This window comes from Saccopteryx bilineata, chromosome 4 (genome assembly GCF_036850765.1).
Source record: "Saccopteryx bilineata isolate mSacBil1 chromosome 4, mSacBil1_pri_phased_curated, whole genome shotgun sequence".
Taxonomy (NCBI): domain Eukaryota; kingdom Metazoa; phylum Chordata; class Mammalia; order Chiroptera; family Emballonuridae; genus Saccopteryx; species Saccopteryx bilineata.
Window position 1 is genome coordinate 68,580,307 of NC_089493.1, and position 7,923 is coordinate 68,588,229.

Here is a 7,923-nt window from a genome sequence, read left to right on the forward strand (position 1 = left end):
AGCAGAGCATCGCCCCCTGGTGGGCAGAGCATCGCCCCTGGTGGGCGTGCCAGGTGGATCCCGGTCGGGCGCATGCGGGAGCCTGTCTGACTGTCTCTCCCTGTTTCCAGCTTCAGAAAAATACAAAAAAAATAAATAAATAAAGTGAAAATTTCAGTTTTGTTTTATGTTGGAGCCAAATCTGTTTTAGTGGTTCCTTTATATATATATTTTTGTATTTTTCCAAAGTAAGAAGCTGGTGTGGGGGTGGGGAGGTGGGAGGCAGACAGACAGACTTCTGCATGTACGGGACCAGAATCCACTCGGCATGCCCACCAGGGGGCAATGCTTGGCCCCTCAGGGGCGTTGTTTCGCTGCAATCAGAGCTAGAAGCCATTCTAGCACCTGAGGTGGAGGCCATGGAGCCGTCCTCAGCATCCGGGGCCAACTTTGCTCCAGTGGAGCCTTGGCTGTGGGAGGGGAAGAGAGAGACAGAGAGGAAGGAGAGGGGGAGGGGTGGAGAAGCAGATGGGCACTTCTCCTGTGTGCCCGGCCGGGAATCAAACCCGGGACTTCCACACACCAGGTGGACGCTCTACCGCTGAACCAACCGGCCAGGGCCTAGTGGTTCCTTTTGATTTGTAAGAATATTGGTTGGGCCTGACCTGTGGTGGTGCAGTGAATAAAGTGCTGACCTGGAACACTGAGGTCTTTGGTTCAAAACCCTAGGCTTACCTGGTCAAGGCACATATGGGAGTTGATGCTTCTTGCTCCCCTTCTACCTTTTCTCTCTTTCTCCTCTAAAATAAATAAATGAAAAATAAAAAAACAATATTGGTTGGCAGGGGAGTCTGTAAAACCTAACTTTTATCTGTCTTTTTGGTTATGTTGTTGGAATGTTTCTCATTTTTGTTTCAATAGTCCTCCATTTTAGTACAATTTTAATGTGTTCTTTTTAAAAAAAAAAAATTTATTTATTTATTTTTTTATATTTTATTTTTCTGAAGCTGTAAATGGGAAGGCAGTCAGACAGACTTCCGCATGCACCTGACCGGGATCTACCCGGCACACGCACCAGGGGGCGATGCTCTGCCCATCTGGAGCATTGCTCTGTTGTGACCAGAGCCACTCTAGCGCCTGGGGCAGAGGCCATGGAGCCATCCCCAGCGCCCGGGCCATCGGCTGCGGGAGGGGAAGAGAGAGACAGAGAGGAAGGAGAGGGGGAGGGGTGGAGAAGCAGTTGGGCACCTCTTCTGTGTGCCCTGGCCGGGAATCAAACCTGGGACTTCCACACGCCAGGCTGATGCTCTACCACTGAGCCAACCGGCCAGGGCTAAAAATGTTTTTTCTATCCTCTTCTCTTATGAACAGTTTCTCCTTTTCCTTTTTTTAGATCTATTTTTCCTTTTTTTGTCTCCTTCCTCATACTTCTCCTTTTCAGTTTCTTTGTTTCTTTGTAGCATATCACTTTACTCACTCAGCTTCCTCTACTAACACCCACACCCACAGCAGCCCTGCCCTCCCCTTTCTGCGTCCTCCTTTCTTTGTTCCTTCCAACTCCTTCCCCCAGAAGCTGACGTTCCAGCTCTGCAGTGTGGAGTGCACTGACCTCATCCGGTCTGCTGCACGGGTCCTGTAAGGACATAGCTCCCTGGTAACCCTTAAGCTTCCTGAAAGAATATAAATCTTGCCTATTCAAGGAAGCTAGTCCCTAAATCTAACCCTATATTCAAGAGGAAAGGTTTCAAAGCCAACAACCTTTGCCTCAGTCCTAAGAAATAGATTCTGGCTTGTTACCTTCTGTTCTTTTTTCTCAACATTAAGTGCAAATTTTTATAGGACGTATACTGGCCATTTTCCAAGTTTGTATTTGCCTGTCCAAACTTGTATTTGCATAGAAAGAAATTATGTACCAGTGCTTTGGAGCTGACACTTGACTCTTATAAAAATGAGTTAGATTAATAATGAGAGGAAAAAGATTTGGGAAAAAGACTTGCATTGTTTTTTTTTTGTTTTTTTTCTGAAGCTGGAAACGGGGAGAGATAGACAGACTCCCGCATGTGCCCTGTGGGGATCCACCCGGCTCGCCCACCAGGGGGCGATGCTCTGCCCCTCCGGGGGGTCACTTTGTCGCGACCAGAGCCACTCTAGCGCCTGGGACAGAGGCCAAGGAGTCATCCCCAGCGCCCGGACCATCTTTGCTCCAATGGAGCCTCGCTGCGGGAGGGGAAGAGAGAGAGAGGAAGGAGAGGGGGAGGGGTGGAGAAGCAGATGGGCACCTCTCCTGTGTGCCGTGGCCGGGAATCGAACCTGGGACTTCTACACGCCAGGCCGACGCTCTACCACTGAGCCAACCGGCCAGAGCCGACTTGCATTGTTTTGATGCACAGTTTAAATTTTATTATGAGATGTTTGTCTTTTTATTGACAGCCTGAAAACTTTTCCATGAGTTAATCAGCTTTATATTTAGGTAGTTTTTTAAAATTCAATTAAGTAAACAGAGCTTCTATATAAAAATTATTATTTTGGCCCTGGCCGGTTGGCTCAGTGGTAGAGCGTCGGCCTGGCATGCAGAAATCCCGGGTTTGATTCCCGGCCAGGGCACACAGGAGAAGCGCCCATCTGCTTCTCTACCCCTCCCCCTCTCCTTCCTCTCTGTCTCTCTTTTCCCCTCCCGCAGCTAGGGCTCCATTGGAGCAAAGATGGCCCGGGCGCTGGGGATGGCTCCATGGCCTCTGCCTCAGGTGCTAGAGTGGCTCTGGTAGCAACAGAGCGATGCCCCGGATGAGCAGAGCATCACCCCCTGGTGGGCATGCCGGGTGGACCCCGGTCGAGCGCATGCAGAAGTCTGTCTCTGCCTCCCCTACCTCTCACTGAATAAAAAAAAAAGAAAAATATTTTGTTTGTTTCTTTTTTCAGTGAGAGAGAAAAAGAGAGACAGACAGACAAGAAGGGAGAGAGATGAGAAGTATCCATTCTTCATTGCAGCACCTTAGTTCTTCACTGATTGCTTTCTCAGAAAAATATTGTTGAGTGCTCAGCAGTACATATACTAAAATTGGAGCGATACAGAGATTAGCATGGCCCCTGCACAAGGATGACATGCATATTCATGAAGCGTCCCATATTAAAAAAGAAGAATAAGAAGAATACCTGACCTGTAGTGGTGCAGTGGATAAAGCGTTGACCTAGAACACTGAGGTCACTGGTTCAAAACCCTGGGCTTGCCGGTAAAAGCACATATGGGAGTTGATGCTTCCTGATCCTCTCCACTTCTCTCTCTTTCTCTCTATAGCAATGAATAAATAAAATCTAAAAGTAAAAGAAAAACAAAAATGTAATTGAATAAAGGATATACATACTCCCTAAAGAAGGTTTTTCCTGCCTGACCAGGTGGTGGTGCAGTGGATAGAGCATCAGCCTGGAACGCAGAGGACCCAGGTTTGAAAACCCAAGATCGCAGGCTGGAGCACTAGTTCATCCGGCTTGAGTATGGGCTCACCAGCTTGAGCATAAGGGTCGCTGGCTTGAGCCTAAGGTCACTGGCAAGGTCACTCTCTATAAGGTCTATGGGCAATGGGGAAGGTCACGTGAGGAGCCAGGCCCGGGAATTTTAGCTGGAATCACCCACACCCATGCTTGCCAAAAGAAACTTCCCAGTAGTCCTTTGGAAAAAGAGCGACTGTCTGTCAGCCAATGACATTTCACCTCGTCATATTACCTCGACCACCCTAACAACCCTTTAAATTTCCCCCACGCTGTTTCCTCCATGTAACTTCTCTGGCAACCTGTCCCCCGGACTAGAGAACCTCGTTGGGCGGGATGCTCTGTACTAAATAAAGCTTTTGCTTATCCACACTTCGTGGTTACGCCCTTCCTTCTTCCTTGGAGGGGAAAAATACCTTACACTTTCTCTGCTGTAGCCCTGCGGTCAAGGCACATATGAGAAAGCAATCAACGAACAACTAAGATGCCACAACAAAGAATTGATGCTTCTCATTTCTCTTTCTTCTTGTCTGTTCCTAGCTGTCCCTCTCTCTGTCTCTGTCACAAAAAAGGTTTTTCCGCCTCCAATTCTAAAACTAATCTATGTTCATTCTAAAACTAATCTATGTTCCAGGGTTAACTAAGCAGTACTGACATTTTGGTATCTATCTTTTTACTACTTTTAAATTTATTTATTTATTTATTTACATCTTTCCGAAGCTGGAAACGGGGAGAGACAGTCAGAGAGACTCCCGCATGCGCCCGACCGGGATCCACCCGGCATGCCCACCAGGGGCGATGCTCTGCCCACTAGGGGGCGATGCTCCGCCCCTCCGGGCATCGCTCTGCCGCGACCAGAGCCACTCTAGCGCCTGGAACAGAGGCCAAGGAGCCATCCCCAGCGCCCGGGCCATCTTTGCTCCAATGGAGCCTCGGCTGCAGGAGGGGAAGAGAGAGACAGAGAGGAAGGGGGGGTAGAGAAGCAAATGGGCGCTTCTCTTATGTGCCCTGGCCGGGAATCGAACCCGGGTCCCCTTCACACCAGGCCGACGCTCTACCGCTGAGCCAACCGGGCAGGGCTAAATTTATTTTTGAACCCAGTTACTTGGGACAAAATTCAAACAGTACAAAAAGGTACCAATACAAAGTGACATTTCTCTTCTATCATCCTTCAGTTCCCTAGCTCCTCTCCTCCGGGGCAGCTGATTTTTCCAGCTTCTGTTGCATCTCCCAGAGAGTCTATCCACTTACATGTCACACATGCACATACACACATGCATGCACACATACACATATTTTAATGGCAGCTTTATACATATTATACAGTAGGAATCTTATATACCTTGGATCCTTACATATCAAAATATGGTCCTCACTAAAATTATGAGTGTGGGTGACATTATAAAAGTCAAGTAGGCCTGACCAGGCGCTGGCGCAGTGAATAGAGCGTAGGACTGGGATGCGGAAGGACCTAGGTTCGAGACCCCGAGGTCGCCAGCTTGAGTGCGGGCTCATCTGGCTTGAGCCAAAAAAGGCTCACCAGCTTGGACCCAAGGTCGCTGGCTCGAGCAAGGGGTTACTCAGTCTGCTGAAGGCCCACGGTCAAGGCACATATGAGACAGCAATCAAAGAACAACTAAGGAGTCCCAATGAAAAACTGATGATTGATGATTCTCATCTCTCTCCGTTCCTGTCTGTCTGTCCCTATCTATCCCTCTCTCTGACTCTCCCTTTGTCCTTGTAAAAAATAAAAATAAATAAATAAAAAAATTTTAAAAGTCAAGTAGTACTACTAAACTTAAAATATTCAGTTTTTACAATATTATGACTAAGTAACTCTTATTAGCTATGTGGCCTACACTAAGCCACCTTGCTTTTCTGGGCTTCCTTCAGGTTCTTTATAAAATAAGAATATAATAGGACTTATCTTAGTGGGTTGTTGTTTGGGTTGAGTAAGTTAGTATTGGTACACAAGCCCTTATTAAATTTTTAAATTTTATTTATTTTTTTGTATTTTTCTGAAGTTGGAAATGGGGAGGCAGTCAGACAGACTCCCGCATGTGCCCGACCGGGATCCACCCGGCACGCCCACCAGGGGGTGATGCTCTGCCCACCTGGGGCGTCACTCTGTTGCGACCAGAGCCATTCTAGCACCTGAGGCAGAGGCCACAGAGTCATCCCCAGTGCCCGGGCCAACTTTGCTCCAATGGAGCCTTGGCTGCGGGAGGGGAAGAGAGAGACAGAGAGGAAGGAGAGGGGGAGGGGTGGAGAAGCAGATGGGGGCTTCTCCTGTGTGCCTTGGCCGGGAATCGAACCCGGGACTTCTGCACGCCAGGCCGATGCTCTACCACTGAGCCAACCGGCCAGGGCCCACAATTTTTTTTTTTTTTTAAGTAAGAGAAGGGAAGATAGTGAGCTAGACTCCCACACGTGCCCCAACCGGGATCCACCTGGCATCCCCATCTGGGGTCAATGCTTGAGTACCAAGCTCTTTTTAGCACCTGAGGCTGGCTCTCGAACCAATAGAGCCACTGGCTGCAGGAGGGGAAGAGAGAGAGAAGGAGCAGCGGAAGCAGGGGAGAAGCAGATGGTTACTTCTCTTGTGTTCCCTGACCAACAATCGAACCCAGGATGTCCATACACCGGGCCAACACTCTATCTACTGAGCCATGACCAGGACCTAATTCTCAAATCCATAAAGCTCTGAAATAGAAATTCTTTCATAATTCATTTGGTGGCAAATACTGCTCGGAACTGACCTAAAAACTTTATTTAAAGTTTTGTTTATCTCTTTTAATTTGGATTTTTATATTTATGCCATAGAAATAATTTTAATTATAGGATACTGCTCAGACTCAACTGGGTATATTGTTAAATAATAAAATAATAATGCCATGTATTTCCTTCCTACATTCTGGGTAAATATCTAACTTTTGAAACACATATATCTCCAAGGTTTTTGAATCAAGGACTGTGGACCTGTATATAAAAAGCACTTAAAACAATGCCTGGCACAAGATGCTACCGGTTATTATTATCATCTTAGCCCCCTAGTATGCTGTACGTACATTCATTTTGTTTTTCTTGGAGTTGATAATTGCCTTGGTTCTCTGTTTGCTTAGTTGTTTTTTTGTGTTTTTTTTTTCTGAAGCTGGAAACGGGGAGGCAGTCAGACAGACTCTCACATGCACCCGACCAGGATCCACCTGGCACGCCCACCAGGGGGCGACGCTCCACCCACCTGGGCCATTGCTCTGTTGCATCCAGAGCCATTCTAGCACCTGAGGCAGAGGCCATAGAGCCATCCTCAGCACCCGGGCCATCTTTGCTCCAGTGGAGCCTTGGCTGCGGGAGGGAAAGAGAGAGACAGAGAGGAAGGAGAGGGGGAGAGGTGGAGAAGCAGATGGGCACTTCTCCTGTGTGCCCTGGCTGGGAATCAAACCTGGTACTCCTGCATGCCAGGCCAATGCTCTACCACTGAGCCAACTGGCCAGGGCCTGTTTGCTTAGTTTTAACGTGTCAGTTACAAATATTATGTACTAATTACAAAAATATACCCATTCAAAATATTAAAAAATATCAGATATAAATATACAAAACCCAAAGTATATGTAAAGCCACTAGTCGCAGCCACCATCACAGTCGCCTGGTGTAAAGCCAGTAGACACAGCCACCATCACAGTCGCCTGGTGTAAAGCCAATAGACACAGCCACCATCACAGCCGCCGGGCCAGTGCAAGTTCACATATGATTCAGACAGATGGTAATGAAACAACGGGGCCAAGAACTGGTGGGCCATCATCTTTATCCTAGCTTGCACCCGGAGGGCAAGAAATACACACAGTGGGAAAACATTTCCCTTTCCATTCAGGGCTCCCAAAGCCATGGACTTATCTGAGTTTCCTAGAATCAAAGTTTTCTACCTCACCAGCCTTACTCACCTCTGCTCCCAATCTCCTTCTCCCTGCACAAATTCTACACAAGCTGGCTTCTCCTTCAGCACTCCAGCATCTTGGCTGTTTCTCCTCTCTTCCATGTGGCCTTTCTCTGCTCTCTTCTCTAATGCTGACCTCAGGAACCAAGAGAGCAAGCTTCTGGACTGCCCTACTTTATAGTGTAGAAATCAAAAGCTTTAATCCAATATACAAACAAGGAAGTCTCTGATACAAAGTCACTTATCTGAGGCATAATGGGATTCCTCATGAGAGTGCACCACCCCACATCATGCAATCAGTCAAGGGTGTGGGGAAAAGCTTAGTCTTAAAACTATGCCTTAGGGTATATCTACCCTGCCTGCTCATAGTCTGTCCCCCACACCCAATGCAAACTATAAGCGAGCAAACATATATCATATTTAAAGACTTATTTCTGACCAGGCGGTGGCACAGTGGATAGAGCATCGGACTGGGATGCAGAAGACCCACATTCGAGACCCAAGGTCACCAGCTTGATCGAGGG

General features: G+C 47.6%; 1 pseudogene; it reads left to right on the plus strand.

Moving 5' to 3' along the window:
* Positions 1-3,012: 3,012 nt before the first annotated feature.
* Positions 3,013-3,111, plus strand: LOC136336980 (U6 spliceosomal RNA; annotated as a pseudogene).
* Positions 3,112-7,923: the final 4,812 nt, after the last annotated feature.